This window comes from Babylonia areolata, chromosome 27 (assembly GCF_041734735.1).
Source record: "Babylonia areolata isolate BAREFJ2019XMU chromosome 27, ASM4173473v1, whole genome shotgun sequence".
NCBI lineage: Eukaryota > Metazoa > Mollusca > Gastropoda > Neogastropoda > Buccinidae > Babylonia > Babylonia areolata.
Genome location: NC_134902.1, coordinates 35,342,739 through 35,362,268, shown reverse-complemented (window position 1 = coordinate 35,362,268; position 19,530 = coordinate 35,342,739). Strand labels below are relative to the sequence as shown.

General features: G+C 40.8%; 1 protein-coding gene across 1 annotated transcript in view; it reads right to left on the bottom strand.

Moving 5' to 3' along the window:
* The window catches only part of LOC143301071 (uncharacterized), a 122,498-nt gene extending 109,034 nt beyond the window's left edge, over positions 1 to 13,464 (bottom strand). Inside the window, exon 1 of the mRNA XM_076615076.1 lies at positions 13,403 to 13,464. The gene's annotated coding sequence lies outside the window, so the exon portion shown is untranslated. The remainder of the gene's footprint in view (positions 1 to 13,402) is intronic.
* Positions 13,465 to 19,530: the final 6,066 nt, after the last annotated feature.

Below are 19,530 nucleotides of genomic sequence, written 5' to 3'. Positions count from 1 at the left end.
TGTAATGATTTGAGTTCAGACCAGACTGTTTCTCTTTATTTTCAATGAATACAATGTAATATACAACGACAAAATATACATGTACACAAAGATTGTTCTGATTAACTCCAAACCTGAAGAATATGTCATTGTAATAATTCAGTAAAACCTAGTTGCCTGAAACTGGAAGTGTGTAATGGATGACACTATTGAGGTGTCCAAGATTTTGTTCAAAGGTTTTCTTTACAGGCACCATTGTTATCTGCTGGGTAGTTTATCACACTGGGTGTATGATGTTCCACAGCTTTTAAACTGGCAACCTTTGTTATCTATTCACAGGTGAGGTGATATCAGTTAGAGACTTTAAATAGATAGACTTTGAAATCAGAATCAGCACTGATAATGAGACAGAATCAAGAGTTCACTGAAACGTGAGACAAAATTCTTAAACAGAGGGAGGGAGAGGGAGATACAGAAGTGTGAGAATGACAAGACTGTAGACAAAGAGAACTGGCAGCAGTAAAAGAAAGGGAAAACAAAGAAACCAGAAAAAGGGGTGGGGGTGAGGAAGAATAAACCTAACAAAAACACCAACCGACAGTACTCAGTAGACCACATCAGGAGAAATTTTGGACTTTTCATAATCATCGGTCTCCATGCCCTTTATGCCCAGTCAATAAACTATTGTTCATGGCAAAACTGTCAACTGGTGTTGTTAGGTTCTTTAAAGCCATTTATGTGATTTAAGGACTCAGCCTGTCAACAACAACAAAAAGCTTTTTTGTATGCTGATCTGATCCCAGTTTTCGCACACACAAGTATTCCCAATGGTCAAGTCACAGCTGCAGTAACCCTTCACTAATCACCACCACAAGCTAGACGATTAAACACGAGTACAACACACACCCTGAGAAAACACAACAAATAGAAATGAGTGAACCCCATGCAGGCCAGGAGTGGAAAAAAGAACAAGAACCCCCAGAACTGTATGATCCCTATAACACACACACACACACACACACACAGGTCGCATATCGTCCCCTGCTGGTAGTATTCTGGCAGCAAGCAGTAAGGTGTGTCAAAAACGGGGTAATATCAGGAAGGACAGAAGCAGAGGGGGTGGTGAAGAAGCATGGACCCCCCAACAACAAGATGGATTGCCTTCCCCCAACCCCGACTGCCACTCGCCGCAGTCATGTCGCCCCGTGTTTATTAATAAAACGTTGTAGCCAGCACTGTCAAGCCCTCTCTAACTGCCATCATCGCCTCTCTAAAGACGCAAAGGAGCGCACCGCACCCCTCCAGTCATTTCCCACCCCTCCACCACCCCCAAAACAGTAGCCCCTGACACGAACAGGGCGCGCGCGCGTGCGGCAGACGGCGGCGGGCACAGCACCCAGGAAGAAGCAGACGAAGAGAGAAGAAAGAAGAAGAAGAAAGGGGTCGAGGAGGTGCAACACAAGTGTGTTGGCGAAGGCTATCAGTCAGCTCAGGGGCTGAAGGTGATTATAAATATTGTACGGCACACCGGGCCACATGTGGGTCACACGCCCTGACACAGCTCCGCTGCTATCTTGTGGTAGCGGCTAATCCTTCTCTCCACACGCATGTTAGCAAGCTAGCTAAGCTAACACCCCCACTCCGCCCCCTCCTCACACACACACACACAAACTGCCGAGTAGGCGCCTATTTTGCCCGAAGTTCGTCTGGGCCTTTCTTTACTTTTCCCCTGCGCCAGCGGGATCTAGACGGAGAGACTGACTTGCCCTGTCACTTGGCTGTAAAGTCTTCAGCCGCCTGCCTGCCTGCTTGCTTGCTGACTCGCGCTACCCCTTCTGCCCCAACCCCCCACCTCTGCTACCAGGAGTCATTACAACCGCTTCTCGCCCCAACCTACCCTCACAACACTCCTCTCTCCCCGGGCCACCGTTCCCCCTTGAAATAAATGCCTACCCAGTACAGTGGATCGTTAATTTAAGCGGAAAGGTGTGAGGCAAGTTAGTCTCGTTCCTAAGCGCTTGTAAATCTCATTATCACAGGTGGACAGATAACACACCGTGCATGCACAAAGTGCAAGTAGTTCACGCCGGTTTAATTGCACGGGAACTTCCCCTTTCGGAATGTTGGGACGATTTTCTCTTGACACATGAAACAGAGTTGAACAAGTAATGTGTGAATGTGGATTTTTGAGAATCTCCCCTGAAATTGGTACAGGAGTTTTAGGATAAAAACTATCAAAACCAATCACTTTGCCAGTATCTTCTTTTCTATAGCAGTCAGTGCCCTGTCTCTCAAGCCAACCCCCATAAATATGAAAGAGAATTGTGCAGTCAGCAAACATTTATCTGTATATATATATATATATATATATATATATATATATATAGTCATGAGCCCTGTCCATGTGTAATGAGTGGCCCATTCCAAGTAAGCACACGCGTTGGTGTGCTTTGAATGTGTGTGTGTGTGTGTGCGTGTGTGCGCGCGCGCGCGTGCGTTTGAGTGCGCATACACACAAACCTTGTATATATGTATGAAATTCTACTGCGTCTGCATATAAATATATGATTTTCGAGTTATGTTTGCACTTTGTATGTACCTTGTATGTACTATGTCCCCCAATATTCCTTGTAGTCTCTTCTCTGTGCGTCTGCACTCATGTACATGCATGCATGCGAGTGGGTGGACGCACACATGCATGCTATGTGCTGCATGGGTGTCCTTTTTGTTGATTTAAAGGCTGGAGAGAAATCATGAAGACATTCAGATTATATCCAACATGGCAGAACATGCCCAAAACGAGCAATGTCCAAGGAAAAAAACAACAACAAAGATTACAAATGTCTGAAAAGTTTTTCCACTGTTTGTTACTGTTCTTATTAGAAGACATGCCATGAATTACATTCAAACACCCCATTGCGCATGCATGCGTGTGAGTGCGAGTCGTATGTGTGTGTTTAAGTGACAGAGAGAGAGAGAGACAGAGGCCGACAGATAAAGTCTGCTCCCTTTCTAATCCTTTCCGCGATCTTCTTCTTAGCTTTCTTGTGTGCACCAAACAGTGGTAAACACTCTTCTAATTTCCACCAGTAGCATATTGGGTTTACAATACTGTCACAGGTAGGGGGACAGCTCCCTGTCCTGTTCACAGGCAAGTTACAATAATACAGCACGCTTCAGCCACGGAGGTGACAGCTGGCTGCATGTTATAGATCTACAAAGCCAAGCCAGTGCATTGGGGCAACGCCAACATTACAATGAAGGGGCGAAGCCAAATCAATCAAGGATACACACTCTCGAACAGCGAGGGTGGGAAGATGAGAGGTGGAGGCTAAACACCGTTCTCTCTCTCTCTCTCTCTCAAACTGCCAGAGATACATTTATGAAGGTGCCAACAAGGGAAAACAAAAAGAAAAAAAGTACTGAGGTGGAGAGAATAGGGTGGAGAGAGGTATGTTGCAATGGGGGTGGGGGTGTGGTGGGTAAGGTTGGGGGGGTGGTGAGAATAGGATAGGTGGTGGTGGGGGTCGGGGTGGGGTGGGGGTCCCTTTCTCTATATCATACATATCCCCGAGTAGATTCACCACGCCAAGCCAAGAGGTGGGGGTGGGAGAGGTGGATGGGGGTATTGGGGGCGGGAGGAGGTGTGTGAGGTGGGGTAGGTGTGCTGAGGCACTGTCAGGGGTAGGAGTTAGTGTGTCAACAAATGGCTGGCAACAATGTTGTGTGTGGGCACGACGGCTCCAACTTCAGCCCCCCCCCCCCCCCGCCCCCTTCGCCTTCTATTCCCTTCACTTCACTGACGGATTCCCTCCCTTCACTCCACTACCCCCCCACCCCCAAACCCCTCTTAACCCCCCACACTACCCCAGCTCATCCCTGGGGGTGAGTCTTTTCACCTGTACAGTAAGAGCCCGCAGCCAAGCCAGCCAGCGAGTAAGAGAGGGGGAGAAAGAGCAAGACGAAGTGAGCAAGACCAGCTAAAAGGGCTGTGCGTTATCTCACACACAGAGGTCACTCACAGTGCGGGGAGGTGTCTTGCCGCACAGTACAAAAACAGGGCCGACAGGACCAATACAAAGCATGCTGGAAGGGTGTGACAGACTGACTGACTGGCAGACGAGCGGAACGGGAGTGGTGGAAAAAAAAAAAAAAGAGGGAAAGACAAAACGGTTCTTCTTGCAGTTGTTGCGCCGATTCAGCCACCAAACGCTCGTTGGGGCGGTCAAAGGGGCACTACTCTGTTCGGAGGTTTGAAAAAAAAAAAAAAAAATCAAATAACTGCTCCTGTCACTTCCCCACATTCCAGTGACCATTGCGTCTGTTTGATGGGGTTTCCATGCATGCACTGTAGTTCATCCTCCACCCTGTTCCTGATATTAGTACTACGAGCTCTCCTGTTGCATGCTGAGTTCCCCCCCCCCCCCCCACTTTTCAATCAGACACTCAAAACTGCACGCATACATTATTAAAAATATCAATCCAGCACCAAAAACCACACAGTTACTTCTTAAAACTTCACAATCTAGCACCGAAAACTGCAACAAAATAATGGCCAAAAGACCTAACTTCCAGACACTCTCCCCCCTCATGCTCATTTAAACAACAAAATAGGAGAAATAAATACACATTTAAAATTAACGAGTGAAGAAAAAAAGACTGTCAATGTTGAATGAAATAATGATGCCGGGGGAAAAGAAAACTGTAATGACTACAAGTAGTACAAACTACAACAGAGTGAAAATACAAAACAAACACCTTTACAAAGTTCTACAAGTATAAACAGTAGTCAGGACACATCCTCTGGCCCTTTGCATGCACGCACACACACACACACACAATTTCCCTGGCTGTATTGTGTGTACAGACTTGGAGCTTTGCATTGAGTCATTATTTGGTATTGGTCACTGTTGGGGGTACCCCCACTTCATATGTGTTTTCTCTTGAAATTAAGGCTTCTGAGAAAGAAAAAAAATTCCAATAACATTAAAGAAATGCCAGGATCAAGAAAAAACATGCATGGACATCTAGATTTTAAGCAATAATGTTCAAATGACGAAAATCGGAAAAAAAAGAAAAAAAAGAAAAAAAAAAAGAAGAAAGAAACAGCGACTGAAAACGGGACTTGCAAATGTGGTCTCCAACACCAGCTTGTTACAAAGCTTGAGTTAAGTTTAAACAAGAAATTTTATTATCTACCATAAGAAAACTTATTTCTAAACATTATCCTGCACAAGTGCATCATGTTTCATATTTTCATTCTTATTGTTGGATGCAAAATAGAAGCCAAAACTGCGTTACGTGTAGCATCACAAAATCTGAAGAACAACTTTAATCTTCTGCTTTGCTTGTTGATTCGATCAGCTGAAGATGTCATGGTTAGTGTATGTAATCCATGGGAATAATGAACATAACAGCATGAAATTGTCTAACACAGTTCAAATGTTTAACAAATGCGGTGTTTAAATTTTCATGTCACAAGCGTAACGCGGGTGACACTTAAAATTTTAAAAGCCAGAAATCAACAACATTTGACAGAAGTCTACTTTGGGGAACTCCTACTATATTTAGCTACCAAACTGCATAAACTAGTGAGTGACGTTTTCACATGGAAATTCCCAACAGGAAGAGAGAAAAGCTAAAAAAATGATGTTGTGTCACACTTCCTTTGTGTGCGTGTGCGTGGTTTTAAACATATACAGTTTATTGCTGGATCTTTTTTATTTGTATACTTTGTTGTGCAATATCTAATTGTCTTAAAGAGCACATGCACATGTGCGTAGTTTGTTTTAGTCTATCGTCAGCTACTGCGAGTTCTTATTTGACTAGTTTTAATGTCTTTTAATTATGGTGTGCATGTTCATTCTATATATTGGTGTTTACAACAAGCCTGTGATAGCACAAGTTAATTTCCTTGTGGATCAATAAAGTGTTTTTGAACTGGACTGAACTGAACTGAATTATGCTGCTTTGTACCCAAAATGATCTTATTTCTGGCAATCCCATGAGCCCCTGTCTGAATATCCAGAGATGCCAACACTAGTGGTAATAGTGTTTGTTTCCATGGAATCCTTGCCATGAGGTGCTGAAACTGGACCACACTCTGTGCCCTTTCCCTGTGATGAAGAAGAGCCAGGACCTGCGGCCTGCTTCTCTGCCTCCCTTGGACTTTGCAGTAGGTCTCCACATGGCACTGCTGTCCTAGAGGGGGCTCATACTTCATAGCAATACATGCCTCAAAGCCAACAGATCTTGTGCATGGCATGGCACCGATCAAAGTGTAGGCAAGATGCCGACCTACTAGTAGCTTTATCTGCTGAATGTTAGTAAGTTGCCAACCTACTGCTTTATCTGCTGGATGTAAGTAAGATGCTGGCCTAGTGCTTTGTCTGCTATAAACAAGATATTTGCATGTCTTTCCATTCCATAAATTAAATATGTACAGCAATGTTGCTTTGTGTGTGAGACTGATAGCAAGCTCATTTGAATAAACCACTGTATATGGCTTGTCAAGGAAAAGCAGGAATAGTGATAACTGCTTAAAAGCTTTGGTTTTACACATGCACATACTCACAAACACACTATGACTCACACACAAGGATGAGGAAAGACAAAGCAACTGAAACTTAATTATCTAATATCACAGGAAATTGCCTCTTTAATTCATGGGCTAAAACGTAAGACTAAGAGTCTCAAACTGTAAACATGCCAATCATGTTACATATGATATATGTATCCATACGGATATGTTCTAAACAGCATTTCTAATTTCAAATGTCCTCCAAACCCCTCTGTTACCTCCCATGGCCTCCCAGCACAAAACAGTATAATATCTTATATGATACAATTCTGTTCTTGCACAAAGGCAGAGCACTGATCTCCGGTTGCCATTCTTTTAACAAAATTCGTTCAATTCAAGGACACACTTTACTAGGACTTCTACCAGAACGAACCCCTAGCCCCCCTCCCCCCAAAAAAAAACCCACCCCCACCCTCCCCCCAAATATATACATACATACATCCACAAAAAACAAGTTCCACACAAGGGTAGAATGTTCATATGGCACACACTCAGGTTTATGTCATCTGATAACAACACCACCAACAACAAAAAGGCAAGTGGAACAAAGGACCTTAAGAAAGGATATCGTTCGTCATTGTGATTGTGCAGCAAAGCAAGTACACACATGCTCCATAAATTTGAAAGACTGAAGATGAGATCAAATTCTCTCAACACCCTGGGACACTATAACTTGTATAAGGGTAGATTTTTTGTATTTCAATCAGGTCCTCTGGCATAGTGACAAAGCCATAGCTGCCAACCTTCCAGACCCAAAATTAGGAATCCTGTCAGGAAATGGGTTTGGGAAGGGGGGGGGGAGTGGCCTGAATGGATAAATGAAAGCTGTTCCTTATAGTTATACTGTAAAGTAAAGCTGATTTCTGCCCCCATCACATCTACTTTCACTGCTCGACAACATGTTGGTAAAACAGCACTGGCACCTTGCACATGCACAGTAACTGTTTTCCAGCTGAAAAACATGGATCGGTGTATGGACCCAGAGAGCGGGTTCAGTTTCTCATGGTTTTTGTTGTTTTTTTGTTGTTGTTGTTTGGTAGTTGTTTTTTGGTTGTTGTTTTTTTCGTTTGTTTTTTTAATGTTGAAATTTCAAAATTGGGGAAAATATGCAGAAAATCATAATTTCAGAATCACTGCTAAGCAAAAAGTAAAATTCGGAAAAGTCCCTAAGAATTAGGAATGGTTAGCAGCTATGCAAAACAACAGGAAAAGATATCCCAGTTCCAGCTGTAGAATTCAAAAGAGGAAATCCCGGTTAAACAAATATCTCTGCCTATGACTAAGTGAAGGTATGACTTTGCTCAATATCTTACGGAGTCTGTTGTATTTAATTCAGTAACTAAATAATTTCTTAAAAGCAATCACATCAGACAGTTGGGTGGTTTATTCCCCACCAAAACAAATTCTTGTAAGAGACGAAGAGTGAGAAACTCATAGAAGAAAAATGTACGTATTATACTTTTCCAGATACTGAGATAGCAATGACAAATAAATGAAATGAACTCTTAAGTCAGAAAGTCTACAATTCCTCCTGTAACAAGCTTCTTCACAACAAAGTAGAACCTGGTAAGAAGCTAAATCCACCATGGAAAACTTTATTTCCTTCTTTTCCTCCTCTTCACTACACTTGTAATTGATAGAAAATAAAACAAGATTCCTTCATTCCATTTCACCTCAAGTTCAACAATTCACTTTCCTTCAACTAGCTGGGAAAAAAACACCCAAGAAACAAAGAAATCAATATTGTATTCTCATGATGCCTTGTACAACACTATATATGTGTCATTGTTATCATTTGGGTTTTATTGTTCTTTGTTGTCATGTTCTTTTTATTTCCCTTCCTTCCCCCCCTATATTTTTCTTGATTGTTTTTCTGTTACATGTGTACCTAAGAAAATAGATAAATAAAGATCATTAAAAAAAAAAAATAAATTAAAAAATAAAATAAAAAAAAAAAGCCTGTTTGAACAACTGCTTGCTGTATTCAGGTTCAAGCCATGATATTCACCTGCTGTTATATTATGGTTCAAGTCATGATGTTAAGCTGAAATTTATGTCTTTTCCACTGAAATCCAACAAAACTCTGGGCCTCATTGGTCATGATAAGACCAGAAAAACTAAACATTTTTTTTCTTTGTTCTGCTCAATTGCTGCTGTTGTTTTTTTCAAAACAATTTTACAATCAAAATCTGCCTGTTTTGGAGTAAACTGCAATAAACTGTATCACAAGAATTCCATAACAGTATAACCAGGACGCAAGTAAACTTCAAGCAGAGCTTGCAACATTCTCTCTCTCTCTCTGTGGTCTTTTCCTCCTTTCTCTTTTCCTATGCCCCCCTCCCTCTCCAAACACACTCCCTTCAGTCTCCACCTGCCCCCACTACACCTACATCTCTATCCCTCATGTGAATGAAGAGCCAGCAATCTCCAGCTCTGCTCAGTGCTCTATGCCATATCTAGAATTACAATCAGCTGTTGGCAAATGACAAACACATGCTTTCTTCCACAGAACCAAGGTAAAAGGCTGAAGTTTGCTTCCTTACACCCTGTTATCCACCATACCATATCTAGCTTTCTACACTGGCCTTCTTCAGAGAAGAATGACCTTGGGAATGATCTGCAAGAAAAATCGGTCATAACTGCCACTTCCCTGGTGATAGCTAGTCATGTATAGGGGCCGGTTTTAAATGGAAAAAATGTAATCAGGGTGTCCCTTTCCCACCACCATTTTACACCATCTTGCTCTTTTATTCCCCACCCCTCCCCCTCTCCAATTTTTACCAACAAACTGCACTGCTGTTTGTCAACTGTTATGGTTGTTTAAGAGGTTATGAACAAATCTGAAAGTTTTCTGCAATGCTACTTAATCATGGTGAGAAACAAATATTGTTTGTAGTTTGCTAAGATCAATTGCTTTTATATACAAATACAGCAAGGATTCTGTCCATGGTGGATGGATATAAATCATCTGTATAAATATTAAATAGATTATCTTGAAATTATACTGTACACACACACATAGTGACATACTCTCTCTATCTTCTTTCACCTCACTAACCAGCAGTTAATCCAGTTTTGACAATAAAAAACCCCAAAACAAAACAAAAACAACCATTTCAATCTAGATCAGACATCCAGACTTCGGATGTCCTTTGAATGTTAAAAATGTCCTTCAAATTCATTATTTCCATTGGTAGGTTGTACCCCATAAAAAATATTAATTAAAGACTAAAATGAAAATGGATATGAACACAAAAAATAGATAAAATGGTTGATCCATATAAATGCAGTCTGTGTGTGTGCATTCACAAGAAAGCGCAAGTGTGCATGTGTGTACATATCTCTATCAATATATATATCTCTATCAATATATATATATATATATATATATATATATATATATATATATATAATTTGTGAACAACAGGATATGGTAAATGGTGACAGGCATTTGGGCCACTGTTACTTACAAGTCCCTTTTATATTGTACACAGTGGATTGTTTTCCTTCTATTTTCCATAAGGTTCTCTCGTATATATCTATGAGTGGGTATCTACTTGTATGGCAATTTCTACCCTACCATTTAGGCAATCATAATCCTGGGTTGTTTTTTTTTTAGATGTGCATGCTTAGTCAGTATGTTCCTGTCTCCATAATTCACGGAACACTGACATGAATCACACCTTACAGGACCTTTAAGTTAACGTGCTTATCTTAAGCTCTGCATGTGTATATGCACAAAAGGTGTTCAGGCACCAGCAGGTCTGCACACCTCCATCCTTTACCCACACATGCAACTGAGATTCAAACCTGGGACCCTCAGACTGGAAAGTCCAGTGCTCTAACCACTCAACCATCGCACCCACTAGATCTACACGGTGGACAGCCTGCACTCATCAACAGGGGCAGTCAATACATGTATTGCTGACATCACACAGTAATGCCACTAATCATTCTTGAACTTCAAAGCCTTTTAATTCTTTTACAATGCTTGATTAAAACAGAGGTCACAGTGTGTGTGTGTGTGTGTCTGTGTGTGTAATGGTGAAGGGGGCAAAGGTCACCAACATTCCAAACAGCTCTGTGCATAAACCACTCTTACGTTTGCATAAAATTATAATTCAATCTCAAATAAATTAACATTTATCATCACTGTATCACTATTATCAGACTTAAAACATTCTCTTGACACATAGTCATAGTTGTGCCAGGGATAGACACTGAGATAGTGAGAGTTTCTCAATTTTCTGGTTTCAAGTACTATATGTCCACCACGACCACAAGTCAACTAACTTGCGATAATCGGATAAACCTGAAACATTTTCTCAAAGTTCTCAATTTGAATTATCTGGTGACCTGACAGACATCTAAAGCATTTTCAATAAAGAAAATCAATTCATTTATTTGAATACTGAATTTACAACCACATCCCTGATTCAGCAAAGCACACCACAACAAACAATAATTTCTTGTTTTTATTAATTCTAACTGATTAAACTTATTCTGATAACATTAACTGATTCAACCAGTGAACTTTTTTCTTACAAGTTTCAGATTTCTTTATCTACAGTCTTGGGGTTAACTTTATCATTATCAGGTATGACATGAAGTCTAGTAAAACTGCTACAGCTTTGTACTGGCAAGTGACATGCACATGTATGTTACTTTGTTAGGTCAAAGAAAAAAAAAGAGAGTTAAACTATAAAAGTATAGTTCAGTAAACTGAAAATTTCTCAGCTCTACCATTTCTCCTGTTTCACTTTCAGCCAAAATATAATTCTGATTTGTGCATTTTCTGATTTAACTTTAATTACATACTCGACTCTGGCAACACTTACTCAGTTACTGATTTAGACCTTGAACATCTACTCAACATAACAGGACAGAAAACAAAATGATCAACAATATATTGTGTCGTTTAAGTAATGTTCAACTAATGTAAATACTTTTTTTTTTTTTTTTACATAGAAGTTGGATGAGAGACAGGAGGAAAATACTAATACACCAGAGACTGAGAGAGGTACCTGAAAAATCTTTCCTGAAAACCTAAACACAAACTAAAAATAGAAATTACTATGACTAATGCACTTGAAACTAAACATGTCAATGAACTGTTTTACCGACAGTTAAAAAAAAAAAAATATATATATATATATATATATATATATATATAAAATCAATTTCTATCTAAAAAAAAATACTGGTCCCTTCCTACTTAATAACTAACCAGCTCAAAACAGCAATACTGTTCTTATAATCTTAGCAATTGAGAACATTTGTGCAGGCCAGTTCATGATTTTCTTAAAAACAAAATGAGTCATTCATTGGATGTTGCAGCCATGCAGGACTTCAGCATACATGTACTTGTAACACAAATAAAAGTATACCCTTTTCACAATTACCAGAAAAAACAGAACACCTGACAAAATCAAATTACAATCAACTGATAAACAGACACTTTACAAACACTAACATATCCACTATAAAAACAAAATGCACCATGATATTAGCACCAATACAATCAACATGAAAATAAAAGGAAATGAGAGGCAGTCATCAGTCAAAAGTGAAACAAAATGAAGACATGATGATAATTACCAATATAAATTGTAATCTGAAGTAATTGCAATCAACCATAAGGTCTGAGGTTTGAACTGCTTCCATCAAAACAGAGAACTAACTATGCTGCTGCTTTAAGAAAGCAGGAATGAACTCTAGATCATGCATATGATAATACTAAAAACAATATTGACACAAACAAACCTTTAAAATTCTGTGTAAATTCATGCAGTATATATGGGTGATATGGTGCTAGTGAGAATAAGTTTTTGTGTCTACACAATGTTTCTGTGCACTGTTAATGTGAGTGTGAATCAGTATACATAAACATGTGTGTGTGTGTACATGATGTATGCTGTACAATGTGTGTGTGTGCATGCATGGTGTGGTGGAGTATGTGAATGTTACTGTGCTTTCGTGTGTCACTCACGCTCATTGTGTGTGTTGGTGTGGGTGTGTGCCTATATATGTGTTATAAATAACAATGCTTCAAAGCCTACTTAAAATTAAAATCATGCAAGAATTTATAATCCCACCATTCCCAGCACTTTATGAGTTCATTCCACTGAAAGCCGACCAAAAATAAAACGGAGATCATGGTGAAATACCGAGGCTGTTTCTATTCTGAGACAAGGAGGATTGGTGATAAACACCCTTTGCTTTCCCAGTGTTGGGTTCAGCTTGGAAGTTGAACAGCGACGCGTCGCGCGTACACACACCAAGAAGTGGATTAAAGTATAAATCCGTAGGCGTAATTATCATTATCATCGGGTCGATACAATAACTGTATGAGCTTCTCACACTTTCTCTGGTAAAGTATGCTGACAACTGGACGGTGCAAATCACAGAAATTTTAATTAATTTAATGGGTACCTCCACCGCCATGCTAAACTCTCTCTAATCACGGACGGTAGCTCTGCTCGTTTGTTGAAGAAACCACGAAAGCAGCATAACAAAATCGAACCACGACAGTAAAATAAAAATCGATTGGCCGCATTCATGCCTTCTCTGCCTTCCCCCCACCCCGTGGACATATACAGCGTGCAAGAGAGACATTAAACGTGCCGATCAATTTCTATTCGCCGTCAGCTTCGCGTGTTTTCGCGACAAAACCGTCAGCAGTGTTTGTTGGCCGAGTCAATCCTAGCTTTGGATGAACGAAGGCGCCTTGTAAAATCCTCACAATGACAGCTATTATCTCCAGGAGACAATAGCTTCAAACTAGCAACACAAAACATGTAGTTAATCGTACGTGTCACCAAACACAAAAGCATTTCCACTTACCAGTTAGGAGACAGGCGATCAAAGATAATAAGAAAACCTAACGCTGATAACGAATCGTCGTCTTCTCAGCACTATGACCTCCATATTGTGGACAGAATGATGACCTCGTCATGTGACCAAATGATGTGTTTTGATTGGTCAAACCTGTATGTTTCTTCTTTGGCGGCAAGTGAAGACGAAAATGAAAGGAAAATAATATCTGGCACCATTTCCGACCGTTCGATGGCAGAGTACAACGAAATACAATTATAAAGCATGCGATTCGCCATACTGATGTGACGATTCAATAAAAGAAAAAGAAAATGGCCGAAAGACTAATTCTTACAGTGAATGAATGAGCAATGAAAATAACTCTCAATGAAAGGCACGAGTTATCAAATCGATGCAGCCAATTTCAGCTCAGTCAATGAACCATTCTCATTTATTTTGTGTTTGTCAATTTAAAAAAAGCCATAAATTATAAATAACAACCAATTTCACCATTCCTGTAGAACAGGTCATCTTGTGGTATAACACATCACACACATCACGACAACTGACGCCGGCACACTTCGTCACTGAGAGCGTTACACCATTATCAATGATGCTGCACCGCCGTGCTGAGCGCGTGCACATTTAATGTATCGAATAGCATGTATGCACGCGAACACACTCAGTGTACGCACAGTGCCGCGCGAGCGCGCGCTCTTTCACCAGACTGACACCGGCTGACTATGTGACTACTCAGTGTACTTGATGTCACGGTAAACACGCGTCAGCAAGTCGCCGGCGCGCGGCTGCATGGTGACACCGTCAGTGGCACTGACACACCGGCGCGCGCGCGCACGCACGCACACATACACACACACACACTGACACACACACACACACACACACACACACACACACACACACTCAGACTCAGTGGCACTGACACACACACACCGTGGCCGTGGGACACACACACACACACACACACACACACACACACACACACACACACACACACACACACAGACTCACACATTGACACTGTGACACACACACTGACTCACACACTGCCGGACACTGTGACACACACACACACACACACACACACACACACACACACACACACACACACACACACACACACACACACTGGGCACACACACACACACACACACACACACACACACACACACACTGCAGCATAACACAAACTCAGTCATTCAGAGAATGAACGTGAGGGGCGGGAGAAAGAAAGAGAGACAAGAGAGGCAAGGCCTTCAAGACTCACTTGTGATACACTTAAAAAAAAAAATCCAAGCTTTTTATGTATTGAGTATAATTTCAAAATGTAATGTTTAAGATGAGAAAGATCAGTTTAAAGCAAATTAACTCCCCTAGCATTACAGAGTAATTTCCCTTTTTTTACTATCTGCACCAAAACGTTTGCAAAATAAATAAAACTTCCATGCTTAGCAAAAGAAGTTCCTGTTTGAACAAAAAATAATAATAATGACTGCTCTAGCTGTTGGGTCAGAATATCAGATCAAAGTGCCAAGTTTAGAGAATACAAAAAATATAAATATAACAGTAAATGCAGTTTGCATATAATTAGGCTTCATTCTTTATTTTTTTGTGCCCATCCCAGAGGCGCAATATTGTTTTAAAGAAGATGACTGGAAAGAACTGAATTTTTCCTATTTTTATGCCAAATTTGGTGTCAACTGACAAAGTAGTTGCAGAGAAAATGTCAATGTTAAAGTTTACCACGGACACACGGACACACAGACACACAGACACAGACACACACACACACACACACACACACACACACACACACAGACAACCGAACACCGGGTTAAAACACACACACACAAACACACACACACACACACACACACACTGGCACACACACACACACACACACACACACACACACAAAAAGGAGAGAGACAAAGAGGGGAGAGGGGAGACTGAAGAGACCAAAAGACAGACAGACAGACAGACAGACAGATATAGACAGACAGACAGACGTTGGCGGTTAACAGATAAATTTGTTGTCAGACTAGAAACATTAATTTGTTGCAGTTGTTTTGATTAATCAGATGCGAAAGATATTATGCATGCTGCACGTATAGTCTGCGTGTCCGTCGGTGTGTTAGTGTGTGTGTGTGTGTGTGTGTGTGTGTGTGTGTGTGTGTGGGTGCGTGTGTGCGTGTGTGAGTGTATGTCTGTGCGTGTGTTGTGTGTGTGTGTGTGTGTGTGTGTGTCTGTCTGTCTGTCCGAGTCTGTCTGTCTGTCCTGTGTGTGTGTGTGTGTGTGTGTGTGTGTGTGTGTGTGTGTGTGTATCTGTCTCTCCTTCTTTGGAGCCGCTTAGAGAGACCGGGATAGTGAACGAGATCTCTCTCAGTCCCCTCCCCCCCTCCTCTCTCTCTCTCTCTCTGTCAGTGGTAGAGATAAAGAGAGACAGAGACAGACTAAGGGGGAGGAAAGAGAGAGCAATATCTGGTCTGCTCTCAGTGACACTAGACATCCTTCTTCAGAAAGAAACTTCTGAGCAAGACAGCCACACTGCTCAGTTTGTATACCTACATATATGCACATAATTACTTGATGCGTAACGAAGAAAAAAAAAAAAGCCCGGAAAAGAAAAGAAAAAAAGAAAAAGAAAAAGAAAACCCGAAACCTATGCCGTGCACCACTGAAACTGCTTGCAATTTTGTTTAGGTATTCTGCAACAGAGCTATGTATCTAAATGTCCACTTGGTATACGGTTTAGCCCATGCACACTTTAACTGTTCACACAACAACAACAACAACAACAACACTGAAGAACACATGACTCGAGTAAACATTAGCGGTTTAAATACGTATAATCAGGCCCACATATAACCCGGTGACTTCTCTCTCCCTTTGAGAGAGAGGGAGACTGGGAGGGTGGGAGAGAGAGAGAGAGAGAGAGTGAGACGAGTGTGTTGCGATGTGTGTTCATCCATAAAACATCTTCGTTTGTCTCTCTTCCAAAACAAGTCGTGTACTATTAATATAATGAGTACGTATATCTTTCATTGTTTCTAAGTGGTCATGCCATCGATAATAAAAGGAGCTGTGCAGTTCTTTGAATAATAATCTCTCAGTCATGTCCACATCAAAATTACCACATTTGCTCATATCCATTTTCACGCAGAACAGTTTGAATTTTCGGTTACAGTTCAATTTTTATGCATTTTTAACATTTTATATTCTTTCTTCGAAAAAATGGTGTTCAGGTTAATTCAGTAATCGCCACCTGAAACCAGTATCTCATACATGTAACGACTGAATTCATCCTTAATGGATACATGAACAGTTACTCGCATACTATATCAGTTGGAGCTGAATTCGTTCCATCTGTTCAGATCTATCGAATCCCCAAATTTCCGCTTCTCCACGCGGCAAAACTGGACCTATCTTGTGTGTCAAACCACAGAGAGAGAGAGAGTGAGAGAGAGAGAGAGAGAGAGAGAGAGAGAGAGAGAGAAGGGGAGGGGAAGGGGGGGGGGAGAGAGAGTAAGAGACAGACAGACTGATACTGAGATTAAGACTGAGACTGAGAGAGACAGAGGCAGACAGAGAGACAAAGACAGACTGATAGAGAGACCGAGAGATACGCAAAAGCACAGATTGTTGTCAGTCTATATGTTTTTTGTTGTCACTGTTGTCAAACAGATGTGCGAGAGAGAGAGAGAGAGAGAGAGAGAGAGAGAGAGAGAGAGAGAGAAGACAAGACAAAATTCTTTCGAGCATAACAGATATGCACTGGTGGAGGGGGAGGACGGATCTCAGTCAACCGCACACAAGTGACAAACAGTATTAACAAAAGAGCAACTTACATGTCGCATTATGGCACAACTGAGGTAGGAATGGTAATTTTTTTAAAGGTGGTTGGGCAATGGCGTTGTTTAATTGTTTCTGGGAGTGAGTTCTATATGGTGGCGCCTGAGTAAAACAGACTGAAAATGAACAAGTCAATTCTTGGAATTGGGATATGAACTTTTGGGGGGTTCCTTGACGGATTTACAGAAAATTTGTTTATCAATGTTGGTGGTGCATTGCCTGTCATAATCTTGTGCATTGGTATTCATCTGTTGCACTCTGATCTCTACGGATTAGTGGGAGAATATTCGCTTGTTTATAGCCTGAGTCCAAAACGGAAGTATTATTAAGGAGTACCAGCTTCAGCCCCCGTTTATAAAGATTCAGTAATGGCTTACATGGTGTTCGCACTAGCGGAGTCCCATAGTGTTGAAGCATAATCTATTGTAGACTGGATATGTGCTTGAAAAAAAACAATTTCCGTGAATGAAGGTCAAGGAAAATGCTTCATTTTGGATAGTTGATGGGTTTTCTGCGCTCAGTGTCTTTTTGCAAAGGGAACTCATGTGAGGATTCCGACGGGCGCCATAGCCGAATGGTTAAAGCGTTGGACTTTCGATCTGAGGGTCACGGGTTCGAATCACGGTGACGGCGCCTGGTGGGTAAAGGGTGGAGATTTTTACGATCTCCCAGGTCAACATATGTGCAGACCTGCTAGTGCCTGAACCCCCTTCGTGTGTATATGCAAGCAGAAGATCGAATACGCACGTTAAAGATCCTGTAATCCATGTCAGCGTTCGGTGGGTTATGGAAACAAGAACATACCCAGCATGCACACCCCCGAAAACGGAGTATGGCTGTCTACATGGCGGGCTAAAAACGGTCATACACGTAAAATCCCACTCGTGTGCATACGAGTGAACGCAGAAGAAGAAGAAGAAGATGTGAGGATTCCAAGTGAGACTGTTGTCGATTGTGATTCCCAGACCTCTATGATCATTGACCTGTTCAATAGGTTCACCGTTAAGATGGGTGGAAAGAAAGTTATGCATTTCGTTTATTGAGGGTGAAGAGACATGTGTTTAGTTCGGGCCATCTAACGAGTTCATCAGTACTTTCTTGTAAGTCGTCTTTTGGAAGAGCGTCAATGTCAGTGTGAGAAGTGTGGATTGTTGTACAATTCGCAAAAAGTTCGCAGACAGATTTCTCATGGAGCGGCAGAGAAGGAGAAGAAGAAGAAGAGAGAGAGAGACAGAGACAGAGACTTGAACTTGAAACGTTTTATTGTCATTGCCTACAAAAAGGTCTTTTGACAAGGGGGGCGAGAGGGGATAACATTTTTTCGATGGTAGCCTAACTGCGCATATTTCCCATAATGCTCAAATAAATCATAAACACTGAAGACAAAGAAAGATGTACATCACTGTCACAACATAATATGCAAAGAAATGAAACAAACAAACAATCAAACAAGAAACAATAAATAACATACATAAAATGCTTCGAGATTCGACCATCCATTCACGTGTTATTTCTTGTAGTCTCTACTTTCCTTTAAGAACAATTCAGCATCAACATCATCCATGGTTAATCACCTTCAAATTCATTGTTTTGATTATTGTTAAGAAAACCTTGTCTAATTTTTGTGTGCCTCTGCGATGAACTTAGCAACTGATCTAATTATAATATCAGCCTCAGCCGATAAAACAGAAAAACAACAACAAAAAACATCGTGCATTCTTGCTACATTTGAATCAAAAAGTTTACATTTTTCTCGCACAATCTCATGCGCTTAACACTGATAGAGAAACTTTTGTTGTTCATCATCCATTTGGAATCCGCAAACAGGGAAAGGTGGGTCTGTGGAAGTCCCAACTTCAAACCATTTCTTATTTGCGTTAAAACCAAGTGTCCTTAATCTAAACCTTGCATAACTAATTTTGTGCCATTTCTCTGTAAGAACACTCAGAAATTTTTCAAGTTGAAATACATTCTTAAATGAGAAGAACCAACTATAGCTTTCTTTGGTTTCCATATCCGAATGCTAGTTTTGTTTAAAGGAACGAATGAGTCTCTTTAAATTCTGAGATAAAGTGCTGTTCATTTCGTACTCCGTGGGACAACCACACAATACCAAAACCCTTTTCTGAAAAAACCTTCTTTACTCTATAAGCCCAGTTTTCTTTCCCTAACTCTAATTGTACATACATCATATCATATGCCTACAAATACGTGTTTCAACAGTTTCAACCAAAACTTAATGCACCAAACATACGTTTTTACATACAAAGGATATCTTCCCATTT